We start from the raw sequence: 22505 nt of genomic DNA on the forward strand, positions 1-22505 counted from the left end.
AACATTGAATATTTCAATTTATACACAACTTTTGCCTAAATTCCAATTTAATCCTTAGCTAAACTAACTTTATTTTTACAAAACTAATTCCATATCTCATTCAAATTTCGACTTTAAACTAATTTCAACTCTCTAATTTCACCATAAAACCCTAGTTTCGAAATTCTTTCAATTTAGTCCCTATTACTTAAAACTTATGATTTAATTTACAATTCAATCCTTTATTCAATTCTAACTTGAAATTCTATCAATTTAACCCCTAATTCTTCAATTAATTCAACATAAACTACATTTAAAAATTCACTAACTTTCAAAATTCTAACATAAATCAAGTAGTATTTTGTTTTAGGATCCTAAAAACTCAAAAAGTACAAGAAAATGGATTAAATTGACTTACCACTTGAACTTCAAACCTTTAAAACCCTAATTTTCCTTTCCTTTCTTTCTCATTTCTCCTTTCTGTTTCTTTTTCATTCTTTTTGTTTCTTTATTTACTTTATTTGTTTACTTTATTATTAAACTATTATAATATAATAATATTTTATATATACTTAAATATTAAGTATGTATTTAATATAAATAAATATATGCACATTATACATACACATGGAATTATAATTTACCATACATTTGTCACTTATGGTTTATTTACTAATTTAGTTCTTCTATAATTAAGCTTCCACACTTTATTCAATTTAATCCTTATACCTACTTAACTTTAATTTAAGCTAATTCTCCTGACTAAAACCTAATTAACCATACAACTAATGTCGTAAATATTTTTAATAAATATTTACGAACCTATTTCATGAAAATGATGACCCGAAAATACACTTTTCAATTGCCCAACTATCAGGTCATTACAAGAGCAAATTTAGAAAGACATGCAAGATCAGTTGCAAGCGCGGCTGCAGGAACAATTAGCCAAGGTACAACAAGACATAAGGGATCAAATACAAAAATCCCAACAAAGTATGATAAGCCAATTGATCCAGTTGTTGGCCAGAAGGATTGAAAAAAGGAAAAGTACTGTGGTTAACTCTGGGAATGATAATGAAAACCCTACAATACCCCTAAGATTTACCTCGGTGAATGTCTAAGCCCAACCATATACATATACACGAAGGGTACCCGTTACCATAAGACCTCAACAATTTCAAACCGGTACCTCAGCACCGGTAAATTACCCAACAGGTTTAGGTTTCAATCTCGAGAATAATTCGACCAACCAATTGTTCCCGATTTGGACGACATAGCAGAAATGGATAAAGTAAGAGTAGAATTGCCAAAACATTTAGAAGATCGGTGCAAGTGGTTGGAAGAGAAATTCAGAGCCATGGAGAATGTTGATTATCTTTGCGGTGTTGATGCTAAGAAGTTGAGCTTAGTCTCAGATCTGATGCTCCCACCAAAATTCAAAAACTCTAAAATTCTAAAAATACAATGGGACTAGTTGTTCTAAAGCCTATATTACAATGTTCTACCGAAGGGTAATGGGATACGTCAATAACGACCAATTGTTAATCCACTGCTTTCAGGATAGTTTGATCGGATCGGCTGCCAAGTGGTACAACAGCTAAATTATGCCAAAATCAACTCATGGAAAGACTTGGCATAGGCTTTCATGAAACAATGCAGCCATGTGACTGACATGACACTTAATAGAATTATACTACAAAATAAGGAGAATAAGCAAAGTGAAAGCTTTAGGCAGTAAGCTCGGAGATAGAGAGAGATAGCAACATAAGTTCAACCACCTCTTTTGGAGAACGAGATAACAATGCTTTTCATAAACACTCTGAAAGTCTCATTCATTAGCCATATGTGAGAAGTGTTACCAAGAGCTTCTCAGATATGGTAATATACGGAGAGATGATTGAAAATACAGTAAAGAGTGGGAAAATAGATGCGAGGGAAAACACCAAAAGATTAGCCTCGAGAAAGAAAGAAAATGAAGTAAACACCGCGAATGTGTATAATAAAAGTTATTCAAAACTGGTCACTGTAAGCCAACCAAGGACCATAACAACCAGTCATCAAGGCCCATCAAGGCAAGAATCTAACTCAAGGCCAAACACGGAAAAACTGCAATTCATACCTATCCCAATGTCATATAGAGAGTTATATCAAAAAAATTTTGACGTGCATGTGGTATCCCTATTTTACTTAAAACCCATACAACCTCAGTTCCTAAAATGGTATGATGCGAATGCTCAATGCTTGTACTACGCAAGAATAATGAGACACTCAATTAAGAACTGCACTGCATTTAAAAAGTTGATTGAAAGTTTCATCAAGATAGGGATTGTAAGGTTCGATGATCTATCGGGCCTAATATGGCAGGAAATCCATTACTCAGTCATTCAGACCAAGGGGTAAATGTGATAATTGAGAGTGGAAGAAAGAGGACCAAAACCAATGTTGTGGAGGTAAAAACCCCAGTAAAATGGGTTTGGCAAAAAATGATAGACGTGGGATTAATCATTCAAGATTCAGAGTAGATATCTAAAGGGGTGAGGAGCTACTGTGAGTTCCATGTTGAAGAAGGTCATGAGATCCAAGAGTGCACTAAATTCAGAGCTTTGGTGCAAAGTTTGATGGATAACAAGGAGTTGAAATTCTTTAAAGATGTTAAAGGCTCGGAAGGAGGAGATGTTTGAGCTTCAGAGGAAGGATCAACAAATAAAGTCTACAAGGTTAATCATCTAGTAGTGATTATTTCATGACCAAGAAGTAATGAAGCAGGAACACAAGCTATGCCGAGAGTCATAATTCGAAAACCCATGGCTTTTCCCTATAAGGATAACAAAATGGTTCCATAGAATTATGACTGCAACGTGATGATCCTGGGAGGAGAGAACTCCGTTAGCACTTCAGAAGAGGGCCAAGATATTGGTTTCTTCACGTGCAGTGAGAGGCGTTATGACCCTGCAAGTGCAAGAACTGAGCCCATTAAAGGAAAACACTTGGTAGTCGAGCATAAGAAGGAAAATACAGCTAGATTGGAATCACCTGTTAATGAACCGGTAATTGAGAATGAGGCTAAAAAATTCTTGAAGTTCTTGAAGCATAATGAATATAGTGTTGTAGAATAACTACACAAACAACCAGCTCGTATATCATTACTAGCCTTGCTCTTGAGCTCGGAGACACATTGTAGCACGTTGATGAAGGTGTTGACTGAAACTTCTGTCGTTGATGATATCTTTGTGAACAAGCTAGATTGTCTGGTTAACAATCTGAGTGCCGACAATTTTATCTTTTTCAATGATGATGAAATACCTTCAAGGGGCATAGGATCCACAAAGGCTCTACACATCACTACCCACTGCAAAGGATATACGTTGCCAAGGGTGTCGATTGACAATGGATCCGCACTGAACATTTTGCCTATATCCACATTGAATAGGTTGTCAATGGATAGCTCTCACATGAAGACTTGCCAAAATATAGTAAAAGCATTCGATAGTACAGAAAGAAGGGTGATGGGAAGGATTGAAATACCTATTTTAATTGGTCCAAATATATACAAGGTAGACTTTTTGGTGATGGATATCAAGCCCTCTTATAATTGCTTGTCGGGGAGGCCTTAGATTCACTCGACTGAGGCAGTGCCATCGTCACTACACCAAAAACTGAAGTTGTTAATGGAGGGTCGACTGGTGATGATAAACGCTGAAGAGGATATCATTGTAATAAGACGTAATTTATTCATATTTTATCCCATGTTTAAGCATATTTTTAGATGAATTATCATTAGATTTATGGAATTTGATGCTCCTAATCCTTTAATTTCATGTTTTATACTTAGGTGAGCATAGGAGAGCAAAAAGATCGATAAACGGGCCAAAAGCAGAGAAAATGGGCCAACGTGAGAAATCAATACGGTCTGAACTTTCTCACACGGGTAAACTACATGCCCGTGTCTATTTGGAAGTCTCTAACACGGCCTAAACCACCCCACACGCTTGTGACTAGAAGAGAGAAACCCCCAGTAGACAAAATACGAACACAAGGGCCCGAGTAATTTCGGGCTAAAATTGATGATGACCTAGAAAGAGCAGAGTTCTAGTTGAAAAATGCCATTAGGGTATCTGATAAGCTATCATGCACGCTTGAGGAGTGCGTGAAGTGCGCAGTGTCACTCCTACAAAAATCGACCTACTAGTGGTGGAATACTCTCGTATCTGTCGTACTGAGAGAAATGATAACATGGGAATTCTTCCAAGAAGAGTTCCAAAAGAAGTACATTAGTCAAAGGTTTATAGACCAAAAGAGGAAAGAATTTTTAAAGCTGATGCAAGGTCGTAGGACGGTGACGGAGTACAAGCATGAATTTGTGAGACTCAGTAAATATGCACGAGAGTGCGTATCTACAGAAGCCATCATGTGCAAGAGGTTTGAAGATGGTCTAAACAAAGGTATCCGTCTATTAGTTGGCATTTTAGAATTGAGGGAATTTGTGGTGCTCGTGGAGAGAGCATGTAAGGCTGAGGAATTGGCCAAATAGAAAAGAAGAACTGACATCGAGTCTCGAGACTCAAGGAAAAGATAGATGGGGAAATCACAGCAGACCTCATCTAAGAGATCGAGAGAGTTTCCTACCCGATCGAATGTGTCAGTGGGGTTCTCAAATAGGAACAAGAACAAGCAGAACACGGCTTCTAAAGCTCAGACCACTTCTATCGTGAGTGTTAGCAATGCTCGGCCAAATAGGCCAGAGTGTTCGTAGTGTGGTAGGCGTCATTTCGGTGAGTACTAAGGGAATGAAAGGAGGTGCTTCAGATGTGGGTCACCAGACCAATTCATCCGAGACTGCCCTGAATTAGATGAGAAAGAGAAAAAGCAAGAAGTGAGGCCGAATAGTGCTCCTTCGAGGGGTAGACCACAGAAAAACCCGGGCAGTGGGGCTAGCAGTAGAGGAGCTCCTAAAGTTTCAGCTGTGAGGTCCGAGGGCCGAGTGGTTGCAAGGACTTATGCCATTTGCACTCGCGAAAAGGCGCCTTTACCAGATGTTATTACGGGTATTTTTCTCTTCATGATATTTTTTTTACTACTTTGATTGATCTGAGGTCTACTCATTCCTATATATGCATGAAATTAGTACCCAGTATGAATATGTTTGTTAATTTTACTGAATTTGTGATAAAAGTGTCAAACTCATTAGGCAGGCATGTAATAGTTGGTAAAGTGTATAAAGACTGTCCTTTGATGATTAGATGTCATTTTTTTTCCGACTAACCTCATGCTACTACCGTTTGATGAATTTAATCCAATTCTTGGCATGGATTGGTTGACCGCTCATAATATGATAGTGAATTATGGTAGCAAGTTCATTGAAATGAAATTTGAGAATGGGGATATTATTCGGGTTAAGTCAGGTGGACTGGATAACTCACCAGTACTGATCTCTTCTTTGACTGTCGAGAAATATTTGAGAAAAGGATATGAGTCCTACCTAGCATTTGTGTTGAACACCAAAGAGTCTGAAGTGAAAATTGAGACAGTGTCTGTGGTATGCAAGTACACGAATGTATTTCCAGAAGAGTTGCCTTGCTTCCAACTAGAGAAGTTGAGTTTGGTATCGAGTTGGTCCCTGGTATGGTGCCTATCTCGATCGCTCCGTATAGGATGGCTCTGACGGAATTAAAAGGGTTGAAGGTACAGTTGCAAGAATTAACTGACAAGGGCTTTGCAAGACCGAGCTATTCACCATGGGGTGCTCCGGTACTTTTTTGTAAAAAAGAAAGACGGGTCGATGAGGTTGTGCATAGACTACGGACAACTCAATAAGGTGACTGTGAAAAATAAGTATCCCTTGCCAAGGATCGATAATTTGTTCGATCAATCGAAGGGAGCCACTGTGTTTTCTAAGATTGACTTAAGTTCGGGCTACCACCAGTTAAGGCTTAAGGAGCAAGATGTACTGAAAACTGCATTTAGCATGAGGTATGGGCACTACGAGTTTCTTGTCATGCCTTTTGGCTTAACAAATGCCCCGGTGGTTTTTATGGACTTAATGAACCGTATTTTCCGACCATATTTGGATAAGTTTATCGTCGTTTTTATCAATGACATATTGATTTATTCGCGTGATGAGAGTGAGCACGCAGAGCATTTGAGGACAGTTTTACAAACCTTGAGAGATAAGCAGTTATACACCAAGTTCAGTAAGAGCGAATTTTGGCTTAAAGAGGTCGGATTCCTAGGACACATTATGTCTAGTGATGGGATCAAAATTGACCCAAGCAAGATCTTGGCTATTATTGAATGGAAACAACCAAGGAATGTGACAGAGGTTCGAAGCTTTCTGGGTTTACCTGGATTCTACAGAAGGTTTGTGAATGGATTCTCTATGATAGCCACCCCGATGACAAGGTTGTTACAAAAGGATGTCAAGTTTGAATGGACAGAGAAGTGCCAGCTGAGTTTCGAGAAACTAAAGGCTTCGTTGACTGAAGCCCCAATTTTAATGCAATCAGAACCGGGAAAAGAGTTTGTTATGTGTATTGATGCATCCTTGAATGGGTTAGGATGTGTGCTTATGCAAGAAAGAAAGGCTATATCCTATGCCTCGAGACAACTAAAGCCACACCAGAGAAATTACCTGACCCACAATTTGGAACGAGCAGCTATAGTGTTTGCATTAAAGATTTGGAGACACCATTTGTATGGTGAGAGATGTCGGGTATTCACCTACCATAAAATTCTAAAGTATTTGATGACTAAGAAGGAGTTGAACTTACGGAAAAAGTGGTGGTTAGAGTTGATAACAGACTACAAATTGGTGATTGACTACCACCCCGGAAAGGCTAATGTAGTAGCCGATGCTTTGACTAGGAAATTATTATTTGCCTTAAGGGCTATGAATGCTCAGTTGTCTGTGACTGATGATGGTTCGGTTATGGAAGATTTGAGAGCTAAACCGATGTTCTTGCAAGAGATTTGTAAAGCTCAGGAGGGTGACAAGGATTTACAAGCTAAGATAGCTCAGTGTGAGTCGGGAGATGAATCAGATTTTCGGATTAATACCGAAGGTTGTTTGATGTTCCAAGATAGGGTTTGTGTACCCAAAGATAATGAGCTCATTCAGAATATTTTATGAGAGGCATATAGTAGTTGCTTGTCTATCCATCCGGGTAGCGTAAAAATGTGCAATGACCTGAAAAAAATGTATTGATGGCCGAGTATGAAAAGAGACATTTCTTAGTTTGTTTCTAAATGTCTAGTTTGTCAACAAGTGAATGCTGAACACCAAGTACCCTCGGGTTTGCTTCAGCTTGTGTTGGTTTCCAAGTGGAAATGGGACCGAGGAAGCATGGATTTTTTGTCAAGGTTGCCTTTGACACCAAGGAAAAAGGATTCAGTGTGGGTCGTTGTTGATAGACTTACTAAGTCGGCACATTTTATACCAGTGTGTACCAATTATTCCCTTGAGAAATTGGTCGATCTTTATGTTTCTAAGATAGTGAGACTTCATAGAGTGCCCTTGTCGATTATTTCGGATAGAGATCCGAGGTTTACCTCGGGGTTTTGGAGGAAGTTGCAAGAGGCATTGGGAACGAAACTGAATTTTAGCACGGCTTTTCATCCGCAAACTGACTGTCAATCAGAGAGAGTAATTCAGATATTAGAGGACATGTTACGGTGTTGTGTTCTTGAGTTTCAAGACAGTTGGGAGAGGTATCTACCACTGGTCGAATCCGCCTACAACAACAGTTATCAGTCAAGTTTGAAAATGGCGCCTTATGAGGCTTTGTATGGGCGTAAGTGCCAAACACCTTTATATTGAACCGAATTGAAAGAGAATCAGATTCATGGGTCAACTTAGTCAAAGAAACTAAAGGAAAGGTTAAAGTGATCCGCGATTGTATAAAGGCCGCGTCGGATAGACAAAAATCCTACGCGAATTTGAAACGGAAAGAGATCAAGTTTCAAATCAGGGATAAAGTGTTTTTGCAAGTATCCCCGTGGAAGAAAGTTTTTAGATTCGGTAGAAAAGGCAAGCTAAGTCAACAGTTTATTGGACCTTATGAGATTACCGATAGAGTAGGGCCCGTTCCCTATTGTTTGGCTTTTCCCTCAGAATTGGAAAAGATTAACAACGTGTTTCATGTATCCATGTTACATCGATATATATCGGATCCTTCGCATGTGATCGCACCAACTGAGGTTGAGATTCAGCCAGATATGGCTTATGGCGAAGAGTCGGTTAAGATTTTGGCTTGGGAGATTAAGTAATTAAGGAATAAGAGCATAGCACTGGTTAAGGTATTATGGCATAGACATGGGGTCGAAGAAGCCACATGGGAACCCAAAGAAACTATGAGAGACCAATACCTGAACCTACAGCCCGATTTTGGGCCTAGTCAGAATAGTAGTTTCATAACCACTATTCCAAGGCCATAGAAAATTATTTTGATGTTATTTTATGTGTTATAATATAATTTTATAAGTGCATGTAAATTTTGGTAAGTTAATTTTAGCGATTTCTAGTCCAATTTCGAAAAATGACTAAATCGCGTAAAAGGTAAAAGTTGTGTTTTGATGCTAAAGGTGTTAAATTGCTTTGTATCTTAAATTGTGGGCCTTTAAAAGGAAATTAGACCCATTTTAAGTGTGTGGCCGGCCATGGGACAAGAAATTTCAAATGGTCAATGTATTTGGTAAGGTGATGTCATATTAGGTGATAAAATGTACCCTAAGGACTTAGCTTCAAATTTTTCATTTTCTTCTTTCTTCTTTGACCGAAAATGGCAGCAAAGAAAGCTTTTAGAAGCTGGAAACGTTCAGCAAAGAAACTCCCTTTATAGTAAGTGATTTTAATGCTTTTTTTTGAAGATTTTTACATTTTTGTAACCCCTAAAGCATGAAATTTCATAAGAGGGGACTATTTTGCAAAATGATTAATAGTATAGGGTTTTGACATGAAAGAATATGTGTTGTTTTCTGAGTTTTTATGGAATAAAATGAATCTTAATAGTGTTATAAACACTTTTTGTGAAGGAAGATTGCATGAAAACTCCTAAAAAGGGGATATTTTGCAAAGTAGTATAATAAGTGTAAGTGTATGAAATAGTTGATATTGTGAGTTGCTATGGTTATGAAAATGGTTCATCTAGTCTCAAAGAGTAAAGAAATTGAATAATAATCATTTTTCGAGCCTAGGGGTAATTTGGTAATTTTGGCAAAATATAGGGGCAAAATTGTAAAAATTTCCCAAGTGTGTCAATGGACTAATTTGATTAGTACATTGTTTTAATAAGTTGAATGTGATGTTATAGATGATGAAAATCGATATTTGGACTTAGAACGGAAAGAAATCGATTAAGGGATGATTACGTCTTTTTCACCTTTGTCGTATCGAGGTAAGTTCGTATGTAAACAATATCATGCTATACATGTATTTAAATGTTATCATTACATGAATTTTACAAATATTAATGTGTATGTGATTGATATAAATATGATGAGACGAAGCCTTAATAGGCGAGGAAAAATCCCGTTTGAACCTTAGGAATAGAATAGGATATAAGTGACATGTCACTAGGAATTATGAGTCTAGATGACTAGATCGAGAGTGAGCATTTAAATATCATGAGATATGAGGTAGCCTTAGCTACAATTGAGGCACTTATGTGCAAAGGTTTTTTTTTCGAGTATCCAATTAGTATTCCGAGTGTTCAACGGGTAATCCGAGGAAAGAGTTGATAATGGTCCCAATGAGGTAAGTCATTGGTGAGTATGCACTTGAGTTATGTTACGAGTTGTGCAGGTATGTACACTAAGCCTATGAGAATGCCTTGGTATGTGAATGATCTATGATGCATAAATATGTGTTCTTACCATGATGGATGAAATGATGTTGTATTAATTTTGTGACCAATGATCATGAATGAGTAACTTAGCCTTGACAGATTTGAGTTACTGTAGTAGTGTAACTTTGAAAATACACTAAAAATAGTGCAAAATGAGTTAGAAGCTGAATAAAACATGAGAATAAATATTATTGAGTTTAGTTTCTTATAAAAGACACCGTGTAAGCAAAAACATTTCCTATAATGAGATATTTGAAGTTGCGTGGGACAGAGTCAAAATGACTTCGAGATCCTCTGTTCTAATTTGAGAAAATCATTATAAATTGTAAAAAAAAAATTTATGAGTTATTATTTCTATGATTAGAATCCTTAATGAGTATAGTTTCAAGAAAAATATACAAGAGCATTATTCAAGTCCTTTTCTATGAGATAACTGAACTTTAGTGCAGAAGGGTCGGGACTGTCAAATAGTGAATAAGAGGTAATTTTGAGGAATAAACTGTACTAATTGGCTAAACCAAAAATTCTAGAAATTTTATGGTAGAAATTTAAATGAGTCTAGTTTCAAGTAAAATTAATGGAACTTAATTTGGAGTTTCGTAGATTTAGATATAAATAATTTAGTTACTGTTACTCAGGAAGACAGCTTGTTGTGAACTTAAGAATATGTTGTAAACATTGATAAAACATGTTAATGAGTTGCTTATTGTTTTTATATGAACTTACTAAGCATAAAGCTTACCCCCCTTTCTTTCCCATGTTCCCTAAGGTTGCTAGGTTAGCTCGGGTTGGAGGCAGTCAGAGATATTATCACACTGTCGAGTTAACGCTATTGGCGTAAGTAAATCCTAGTCTTTCGAGTCTACGGCATGTATAGGGTTTTAATGTTGAGTATGTGATATTATGATTTAGCCAAAGGCATTGGCTTGTTATTAAGGTAGTATGTAGTCATGTAAATTGGCCTATGTCAGTAATGACATTATGGGCCTATATGATTATTCTTATGTATGTATGTTATTATATCTTGTGATGTGGCTTACAACATGTATGCTTAGAGATTGAATTGAGATTCATTGATGAGTTAGTAACTAATGCAAGATTAAGTGATTGGTAAATAGTTAATAATGTCTCATGAATGGTTTGTGGATATGATTATGCATGCCTAGTGATAGACATGAGGTTTGTGATGTAATGATAGTTATGACAAGTATGTGGTAATGATGTGAGTAAATTCAATGATATTTGTTGCATAAGAAATTAATATGAGCATAACATATATGTAGATGTTTAGGAACTCATTATGCCATGTTGTATGTTATTGAATAAGTATGTGTGCGTATGTTGAAAGGGTGACAAATGGCTTGGAAAATAGCCTTGTAATTGTTCACACGGGTAGACTCACGGGCGTGCGTCTAGACCGTGTGTTGCACGCCCGTGTGTGACACACGGTCTGTCCCTATGGGCATGTGTCATGGTTGTGTTTTGAAGTCAGTGTTGCACACGGGCTAAGGGCACAGGCATGTCCCAAGCCACACGGGCGTGTGTGACTACACGATCTATACCCACACGGGCGTGTGGAGCTTTAAAGTATGAAATTTTTCAAGTTTTTCTTAAGTTCTTAATTTAGTCCCGAACCGCCTCTAATGCATGTTTTGAGCCTCGTGAGCCCGTTTAAAAGACAAAATGTATGTGATATGAAAAGTTTTAAATTGATCAAAATTTTACAGCCCGATTTTATATAGTTGGTTGAGTTTAAGTTCGGTAACACCTCGAACCCTATCCCAGCGTTGGATACGGCTGAAGGGTGTTACAGAACCTATTCATCGGTAAGATATTTTGGGACGAAAATCCCTAAGGGGGAGAATTGTAACAGCCCGATTTTGGGCCTAGCCGGAATAGTGGTTTTGGAACCACTAACCCAAGGTTAGAGAAATTATTTTTAATATTATTTTATGTGTGATGGCATGTTTATAAAGATGCATGAAAATTTTGGTGAATTAATTTTAGAGTTTGCGAGCTTAATCACGAAAAAGGACTAAATCGCATAAAGTTCAAAAGTTTTAATTTGATAGCTAGGGGAGTTAAATTTCCATGTACCATAAATTGGAGGGTTTTTAAAGTGAAATTAGGCCCTAAAATAGTGCTTGGTCGGCCATGAGATAAGGATTTTAACTTAGTCAAATGTTAGGTGAAGTTGGTGACTTATTTGACTAAAAAGAAAATGAAATAAACATAGGATGATATCATCCCTTTTCCCATCTTCTTCTTGATCGAAAATATCAGCTGTAGAAGGGTTTTGAAACTTGAAAATTTCTACCATTTAATCTCTCGACAAGTAAGTGATCTTGATGGTTTTTCTTGATGATTTTTATACTTTTAGAACCCTTGTAACATCAGCTTTCAAATGAGGGGACTATTTTGCAAAATGGTTGAAAATATAGGGTTTTACCATGAGTGTGTTCATGTTGTTTTCTAAAATTTTATGGAAGAAAATGAGTTATGGTAGTGTAATAAACAACTTTTGTGAAGTAGTTTCCATGAAAACCCTAACTAAGGACCATTTTGCATAAGTTGTAAAATAGGTGATAAATGTGTGAAATAATGAGAATTTTGGGCTAATTTTAGTATAAAAAGTGATCGTCTAGGTTTGGTTAGTGAGAAAATGTTATAAAAATCAATTTTCGAACCTAGGGTAAAATGGTCATTTTGTGAAAGTCTAGGGACAAAATGGTCATTTTATCTAATTATGAATTTTGGAGTGTCTAAAGTAATTTGCTGATACGATAAATGAATTTCTATCATTTTAGATCAAGAATTACAAAATTCAGGCCTAGATCGGGGAAAAGCGAAGCAAGTAGACTAAGCCGAGCTAGTCGTCTACATTTGTAATCCGAGGTAAGTTGTATGTAAATAATACAACTACATTGTTATTATATGTGTTTGAATTGATATAGCATAAAATGTTTGTTTGTGGAAATACTTATGTATGATGAATATTGAGATAGTAGAACTCCCGTTTGAAACTTAAGAAATAAATCGGATATTCATGCCATGACATTCGGGTTAATTGTGTGCTAATGTAAGACATGTCTGGGACATGCATCGACTACATTATGAGAGCCAGTGTAAGACCATGTTTGGGACATGGCATCGACATTGAGACGAGAGCTAGTGTAAGACATGTCTGGGACATGCATCGGCTTCGAGATGTCAGCCAGTGTAAAATATGTTAGGGACATGCATCGACTACAAGATGTGTCAGAGTAAAGACCATTTCTGGGACATGGCATCAGCATTACACCCTGTGTCTAAGGCTTATTGAATACCCGATAGTATTTCAAATGGTTCAATGGTGAGAGTTACAGTTTAAGTTAAATGAGAAAATTATAACCATGTTGTGAGTGGTACAGGTACCTATTTGAAACGTATGAGATGTGAGCTTAGTATATTCTATGTGAATTATTGGATAGGGACGAGTCAGTTGTGCTTATGCCAACTTTTATTTTATGAGCATGATGATGAATGTTAAAGTTGTTGTTATATTTATTTTCATGCAACTTACTAAGCTTTATCTTACCCCATTTCTTTCCATTTTTTTATAGTGCCGCCTAATTAGCTCGTGGATCAACGGATGTCGGAGACATCGATCACACTATCATTTGAAGCACTTGGTATAATTAGTTCTTAAATTTTGATTATGAGATGTATAGGACTCTTTGATTTTGTTTTAGTGTCACTTGTTTTGGGGCCAAATGTGTTAGCTCGCTTCAATATTTGACTCATTTTGTATAAGGCCATGAAAAATGGCTAACATTGAAAGTTATTATATGAATGCAAAGTAGTCTTTCATGAAAGTGAAATTGTTGGTATGGTTAAGTACATGAATTGTTTTTAGGCCTTAGCTATGTTGTTTAGTTGTGAAATCATATTAATTTAGACTTTTATGTGTTGGTTAGTGTTAAATTGTGTCTCAAGGTGGCAAGGGCTTGGTAGATAGCCTTATATTGTCTACACGGCCAACCCATTGGGCATGTTGTCTAGCCATGTGTCCCCTGCACGTAAAAATTACAAGTCAGTATGCATGGTAGTAAACACGGGCAGAGACACGATCGTGTCATGGCCGTGTGAGGGACACGGGCCAGAGACACGGGCGTGTGTCAAGCCAGGTGAAAACCCCTGTAGGTTCGAAATTGAAATTAAATTCACACAGGTATAGGATACGAGCGTGTCCCTAGATGCTTAGGTCGTGTGTGTCACACGGGCGTGTGCCCTATTTTCAAGGGTTAATTTTCTAAAGTTGGTTAAGGACCTGAGCTGGTCCTGAATGGTTTTGAATGGACGTTTAAGGCCTCGTAGGCCCATATTAAGGAATTTAAACAACGTTTGAAAAAGTTTTAAGTTTGATCAAGTCTTAATGATTCGAAAATGTTGGAATGCATGTGTTTAAGTGAAGTAACACCTCGTATCCCATCCTAGTGTAGGACTCGGGTGTGGGGTGTTACAGTGTAATAGATCAATGAAACCATAAATCATATACCTCTGAAGTCGCAGTGAGATAGATTGAAGTTATTGTAGCAAATCTTATCTCCCTGAAGTTGCAGTGGAGCAAATTGGAGCTACAAATCTTATCTAATTGAAGTTGCAGTAGAGCAGACTGAAGCAACAAATCTTATACCTCCAAAGTTACGATGGGACCATAGCGAGTCTTATTTCCCTGAAGTTACAGTGGGGTAAATTAAAACTACAGTTCCTATACCCCTAAAGTTGCAGTGGGTTAGAAGGAGGCTACTTGAAGAAGAGAAGCACTAAAGAAGTCGAGATTTGACAAGACCAGACAAAATTGGTCCTTCTTAAAATCTTTGCTCTATTCCCGTTATATGACAATGAGCAAAGAGGGGCAGCTGTAAGGGCCTAGTTTTGTCCGGCCTAAACAAAAATTAGATGAAAAAAAAACAAAACCAAAAATAAATAAAAAGTCTAAAATATGCCAGTCCATTTACAAAATATCAGACCCAAATTTACAAGCCCAAATGGCCCAAATAAAAAAAACCCTAATAGCCCAGTGGCCCAATAGCCTAAACTATTTTAAGGAAACAAAAAACCATAGCTTTTGCTCTGCTACTCTCCTCGATCACGCCACCTAAGGCTCCTCGTCCTGTGGCTTGATGCTCCTCTGTCGCCCTTGCACCAAAACAACAAAGGTAGGGGTTCTCTCGTCGCCATTGACTCTATCGCCACCTATAAAAACAAAAAGAAAGAGAACAAAATAGTAGAAGGAAACAATGGCTAAGCAGTAGATGACAAAAGCAGAGAAAGAAAAACGAAAAATAATATGTAATGTTCGGCTATAAAAACCGGATTCAAAATGTAATTTTTTACAGAACGGAGAAATACAAAATAATTTTGAAACACACAAAGAATAAAAAATGATATAGAAACCACAACGGTTTTTAAACAAAGGTACATTTTTCTTTAGCATACATATTTTTGAATATTACATATATATATATATAAAGGAGAGGAATACGAAAGGGTTTTTACCTTTATTGTCATCCCCGAAGTCTCTTCTGGCCTAGAAGGCGACCGAACCCATGAGGTTTCGCTTGAGGTCGCGGCGGAGAACAGTTAAAAAACTGAAAAGCCCTTCTTTTCGTTGTCGAACTTTGACCGGATATGGGGATTTTTGACCCGAGATTCAGATTCCCCAGAAGACAGGGATAAATAAGGCTCTTTTTGCTTCTCCAGCCACCGGAGGCGGCGGTCTCCATCGTCGATGATTAGTGGCCACGGCGGAGAACTTGTCAGTCCCTTGGCCGAATTTGGGAATGATTTCAGAGAAAAAAGAGTTTTCAAATTTTTTTTTAAAACTGATGTCAGAAATGATTTTATTTTTGAATTTTTTTTTGGTATTTATAGCGCCCTTACTAGACGTTGTTTAGGGCTGCCCTCAGAAGCACTAAAACAGTATCGTTTTGAGGCGCGACCAAAAAACCGACCTGACCCGCCTTAGGATTTGCGTGTTTTCAAGGCAAGGGTCTGTTTGCAACCCCGATCCTTCCGCTTTTGGGCCTTTTTTTAATTTAGTCCTAAGTCTGTTTTTTGTTCTTTTTAAATTGTACTGATAATTTTACATTTCTTTCAATTTGGTCCTTCATATGTCGACCCTCTGGAGAATGACGTGTGTCCTGGAGTTTTGGGATAATTTCCCATTTGGTTCTCACCCTTTTTAGTGCATTTTATTTTAGTCCTTCGTTCTGTTTTATTATTTCAATTTATTTATTTTATTACAATTTATGCCTTTGATTTCATTTTAATTTCGATTCAATCCTTGGTTTATTTAATTTCAATCTTTCATGAAATTTTTATTTATTTATTTATATATTTATTTATATATTTGCTCTTTTATATTTAAAATTTATATTGCTCTTTTTTCTTTTATTTTCACATTTTGTTGCCCCTATTATTACTATAATTATTTATTGATTTTTCTTTGATTATTTATATTAGTATTAGAGTCGTAAATATAACATGATTATCACCAATATTATTATGAATTGGTTTTATTATTATATTTATATTATTGTCATTCACTGGCACGACATTTTTATTTTTCATATATTACCGTTCTATTTTTATACACTACCATTTCATTTTATTTCAGTATAATCATGTCATGAATCATGTTTAGATATATTTATCCATTATTGTACTATACCCAAATAAGATAAATACACATTGTTTTAAATGTTACATTTGTTATTACTCGATGAAGAAAATTTTAAAATTAAGGCAATGTTTCGCATTTGGAGATTTGAGAAGTCGTGCCCTAATTTACGGGGTTTGGCGTTCTCCTTGAACCTAAATAACCAAATATCCCTTTCAAAACTAAAACACATGAGATTTAATTAATAATCAAATAATGAGCAAGTTTATTTTTGAGGATTCGAGACGTCGTGTCCTAACTTACGGGACGTGACCTTTTTGTTTACCTCGAGATAATAAGACCTTTTTACGTATGTTTTAATTCACTTAAGTGATTTTAATTAAAAATATCATTATGCAAGGTGGAATCGTGTTTTAAATTCTTTTCAAATTTTCAATTCTCAACAATAGGATATCAATTAATCAACTAGGTACCAATTTTGGATATTACGAGGGTGTTAATTCTTCCTCGTGCATAATCAACTCCCGAATCCATTTCTTAGGTTTTTTTTGTGAGCCGAAAATCATCGTTTTGATAAATCTAAACTTCTATTAAAATAATCAAATTTTTAAACTTTTATTAAAAAGGTTTCGATAGCACCTAAATTCTTATTTATTCAAAATTGGTACCTAAACTATACCATTTTCCAAAGTTGGTGTTGGAACTTTTTTTTTATTACAAGTGGTATTGGTACTTAAAGTATTCTTCGGTTACTCATTTTACAACAAAATGTTATATTTGTTAAAAAAGTTTTACTAAATAATAAATTGTCATGTCATATAAACTTTTAAAAAATAATTTTTTTAATTCTTTTTTATTTTATATTATTTCTCCCTCTTTATTTTCTTTTTATCTTTTTTTTCTTTTAATGTTTGGTAATACCACCAATGCTCCAAAATTCGCCCACCCTAGGTCAAAATGTTGGCAATTAATTTTATTTTTTAATTTTATCACTTGCTTCCTCGACCTGATAAGATTGAAAAAGTTTTTTTATTGATCAAAATTAATGTTTTCAAAACCAGAGTAGATCAGGTGATTGAACCGATTAGACTAATTTGTGAATGAAACTTATTCATTATTATACTTATAATAGTAATAAATACAATACAACATGATAATAGGAGACCGAAAATTAAAACAATACAATAATTGGCATTTGAACCACAGATAAAGAAAAAAATAAATTTTGGGTTAACATTACCCAACTCAAAATCTAGAAAACTCCTATAATCCTTCTTTAAAAAGATTGTATCTGTGTTAAGTTGGAATGAGAAGGACTTGAAACAAATCACGATGTTTGGCTTCTGACTCTAGTTTTGCACAAGAGTATTCAGTTTAGTTTAGCATCATTGGATTGAATTCAGGATTATTAGTATTGAATTTGGTTTTGGGGTTATCATCATTGTCGTCACCCACTTCGTACGATCATGGGACTCCTGTCCAATTAATTTCAATCCGAAATCAAAATCTGGGTCCCCTGCATCTTCCTTACCAATGAAAACTTAACATCTTCATGAACAAAACGTGCAAAACTCTATTCTATCTTCGGATGTTTTTCTTTCAATCCACGTATTTGTGATTTTATGCTTAGATGATTCACCAATCCTGTAGTTGCCACTTGTCATTGTAATCTCTTGCTTCTTACCATAAAATCGGTTATGTAAAAGCTAAGGCAAATTAGAAGAGAAATATATTCGAATTTGATTTTACTTTTCGCATCACTCTAAATTGAGGTAGTCTTTTTTCACTTAAATTGTACTGTGGAAAAAAAAACTGGGTTTGATTTGTTTATCTACTTCATCAAGAGAAGTTGGTAAAATGTGATCCAAGTTGATAGACCTCTCAACATGTTGTTATTATTTTTAATGAAAATTTGTCTCTCAACTTTAATGAGAGATTGAGCGCTTAAAGTAATTGTGAATTTACAAAGTAGGAATGTTTCATTAGGTGCCTAAGAAGAGAATGTTTCATCAGGTGCCTAAGAAGGTGAACCATGCATGTTATACATGATCACCAACCAAGAGTATCTCATATTTTCACTTAGTGAGATTTGAACCCGTGCCTTATTTGATATAGGGCACTTTTTGTTAAGAATGCTATGTAGGTGGATATCATGCCCACCCACAAATGCCCTATATACTTGAGGGTATGGGTTAGAGTCAGACCATGTATAATTGTATATAGTTCACCTATTTAAGCATCCGATGAGACACTTTCAATCAGTGAAACAATTACCTCTTCAAGCACTCTATAACACTCTACACCCGATCCAGTCATTAAATTTAAATACAAGATATCACAAACGGTTAGTTCCATCGAAGTTAACTAGTAAATGTGTCATAACCCATAAAACATAATTCAACTCATTATTATTTAACATAAAACACCCCAGTGCTATCCAGATGGCGTTCCGGCAAGACATCCTAAAACAATCTACTCTCCCATCTAGATGGCTATCATCCGTCATCCGAATGACGTTCTGATATAGCTCAAACTCCTAGAACAGTTTGTTCCCCATCCGATTAGCTATCATCCATCTGAATGGCGTTTTGGTGACTCAACTATTAAGACAGTTTACCTCTCATCCAGATGCTCTGCAACCGTTAATCAAAACATAATCATTTATAAACTAGTAAGTTCCAAATCAAGCCTAATCAAAACCAACACGTCACCAATTCATAATAAATCTATTTAACACATCAATACGCATTCAGAATATTCGAAAAACATAGCATTCATTACATCTTGCCTTAAAATAAATGAGCAAGGGATTAAACATATGGAAGCATGCATATATCCATCATAATCAAATTCCAAAATTCAACTTTAGGATTCCTCAAAAGGATCAAACCATAACATACCAAATTACAAACAAAATAACTTATAAACCTATCAATTTATCTAGGTACATGCCCTTAATAAATTATAATAAAAAGAGTGCAAACATCATTCGAACTGAGTTGTTAAATCTTGGATGCTTCATGAATCCCCCGAACTAAGAAAATATTTGTTTAGCAACTGAGCACGAAAGCTACAGGGACCAAAAATGTGCTCTGAAAGGCCAAAATAGCATAAAATAGTGCAATGGAGCAATTTCAATGGCAATGTTTCGATATATTAACCTTCTACTATAGCTTTTTGGCTACTGTCAACAAAAGTTTCAATACATGCACGCCTAGGTTCCAGAACTTGAGTTTCCTAAAACAAAAATCAATTCGAAATCACAAGCAACCTTATTAGAATCTAAAACGTTTGTATACACATATATATCTTAATTAGCATAAATCATAATATAAAATCATATAATTTATTAATAATATAATTAATCTTCATAAATCTAAAAAGAATTAGCTAAATACTGATAAAAAATATAGACCGTATTAACAAAGTATATAAAAAAATATAAACCATATAAAAACTTATAAGATAAAAAATAAAAGCAACGACATTTTCTAAATCTAGACTTTATGCTTTGGGATAAGGATTATTAATTTACAAGGGAAGAGACGAGAGAAAATAGATAAAATTATTAATTTACAGAAAGAGACTAGTATAGTAAGAGAAAGGATTATTACAAAGGAAGAGGTTGGTGGATGAGTAGTAGATATGAAGAGAGGATGGTAGATGAGAAGTGGATAGGAGAAAAGATTTCTAAACTCATTTCGATGCCCTTCTTAGGCTTCCTTCATCTTTATTTATAGGAGAATTCTTGAACTCTGTTTAATTTTCTTTGAATTCAGCGCAGTTTTTCTGGTAAGAATGATGTCTCATCATTGATTTGATTTTTTTGTCGTGACATGGTTGCTTCCACATTGCTTCCTTTTTTGTCTCAACCTGGATGTTGTTTTCCCAAGTTGCTTCCTTTTTTGTCTGAACCTGGATGTTGTTTTCCCATGTTGCTTCATTGGTTTCTTCCAATTGGTTTGTTGATAAGTCGCAATTTATACATATTTTTATCCCATGCTTAGCACATTTTCGAATGAATTATCATTAGATTTGTGGAATTTGATGCTCCTAATCCTTTAATTTCATGTCTTATACTTAGTGAGCATAGGAGAGTAAAAAGAGCGAAAAACGGGCCAAAAACGGAGAAAATGGGTCAACGTGGGAAATCAACACGGCCTGGACTTCCTCACACGGGTAGACCACATGGCCGTGTCTATTTAACAGACTCTAACACCGTTTGAAGCACTTGCACACGAGCGTGGTACACAGCCATGTCCCTGTCAAGCCCAAGTCTAATTCTATTCGGAAAAGGGCACTTTTGAGGGTTTTGAGGCATTCTAAAACCTATATAAACACCCTAGAGGAGGATTAAGGGGAACACACAGAGTAGGAGGCAAGAAATTACTCGAAGAAAGCCGATTGATCCATCTCAGAAGCCGTATTCTCCTTCAAGACTGAAGATCTCCCTTCAATTTCCTTCAGGGTTTTTTGGGATTCTTTATGTTTTGTTATCATTATTCTTCTGAGATGTTTTCTTTTACACATATGAACTAAATCCCCTAAACACCTAAGGGGGATGAAACCTAATATGGATCTTGTTATTATTTTCTAAATTATATGATAAATACTTGATTTGTTCTTAATTATGTGTTTTTAATTCTTGCTTTAATATTCCAGGATATTGATTCAAGTATTGATGTGCTTATTCAGAGGAGCAAAAGTCTCTGTCTAAGAGTAGATCTAGCATAATTAAGTGGCGTTTATTGCACCCCTAGACATAGGGCGACATAAATTTGCCGGATTAGGGTCAAACCTAATAAGAGAATCCATAGATCGAGTTAATGCAACACTAGGGATTTTAATTAGAAAGAGATTTCAATTAATCAACCTAGGGTTAGACGTTGTTAGTCTCGAAAGAGATAATAATAAAAATTAGGGATTTTTACGGATCAAGTCAAGTGAATAAATCGTCTAATTCAGAGTCAAATAATAAGTGAAGTCTAGGTGGAATTTCCCTTGGGTATTGTCTAAATCAATCAGTTTTCCCAAAAGTATTTCCCCAATTTACTTCTTGTCCATTCTTAGTTTAGTTAATTAGTTTAGATAAAACAAATCCTCTTATTTTTAGGCTAGATAATAAAAAGAAGGTTAATACTAGTACTTTTAGTTCCTATGGGTTCGACATTCCAGTCTTGCTATAAGCTATACTACTGTTCGATAGGTGCACTTGCCTTTATCGTGATAATACTTAGTTTTCAATTACGATCAATCATAAATATAAAACTTATCACGCACATCAAGTTTTTGGCACCGTTGTAGGGGAACTAAGATATTAGGAACGCTTAATTTTTATTACTTTAGCCATTTATTTTATTGCAATTTAATTTTTATTTTAATTTTGTTTATATCACTAAATATTTCTTTTATTTACTTCTGGCAGGTTTTTATAGTTTTTGACTAGAAGAAACCCGTCAGAACCTCTACTTTTTGATAGTGAGATCAAAAGCACAGCTCGCAGAAACCGAAAAGAGATAAGGAGAAGTCTACAATACATAGAGGAAGGGCAAGAAGACGATATTCAAACCACAACCGAGAAGATGGCTAATAATCATAATAAAAATCAGCTTCCTCCTGTGGTCGCTGCAAATCCAAAAAATCAGAATCCTGCGCCTCGTATTATGTATGATTATGCTAAACCTAATTTAACAGGAACTGAATTGAGTATAGTTAGACCCGCTGTTGCTACAAATAATTTTAAACTGAAACCTAACACGATTCAAATGATACAACAGTTTGTTCAGTTTGATGGTTTGCAGGACGAGGATCCAAACGCTCATTTGGCAAATTTTTTAGAGTTTTGCGACACTTTTAAGATCAATGGTGTTTCTGATGATGTCATTCGCCTTCGGTTGTTTCCCTTTTCGTTGAGGGATAAGGCTAAACAGTGTTTGAACTCGTTCCCAGGAGGGTCAATCACCACTTGGGAACAAATGACTAAAAAATTTTTACTTAAATACTTTCTGCAAGCTAAAACGGCT

The 22505-nt window shown here is 35.7% G+C and overlaps 1 long non-coding RNA gene across 1 annotated transcript; it reads right to left on the reverse strand.

Annotated features, from left to right (window-relative positions):
* Positions 1 to 18831: 18831 nt before the first annotated feature.
* Positions 18832 to 20845, reverse strand: LOC121210971 (uncharacterized). The gene is made up of 2 exons (XR_005906281.1): positions 20097 to 20845; positions 18832 to 19719 (listed from the first exon to the last, which is right to left on the reverse strand). It is a non-coding gene; the product is annotated as an uncharacterized lncRNA (long non-coding RNA).
* Between the last annotated feature and the right edge of the window lie 1660 nt (positions 20846 to 22505).

Source organism: Gossypium hirsutum, chromosome A12 (genome assembly GCF_007990345.1).
Source record: "Gossypium hirsutum isolate 1008001.06 chromosome A12, Gossypium_hirsutum_v2.1, whole genome shotgun sequence".
NCBI lineage: Eukaryota > Viridiplantae > Streptophyta > Magnoliopsida > Malvales > Malvaceae > Gossypium > Gossypium hirsutum.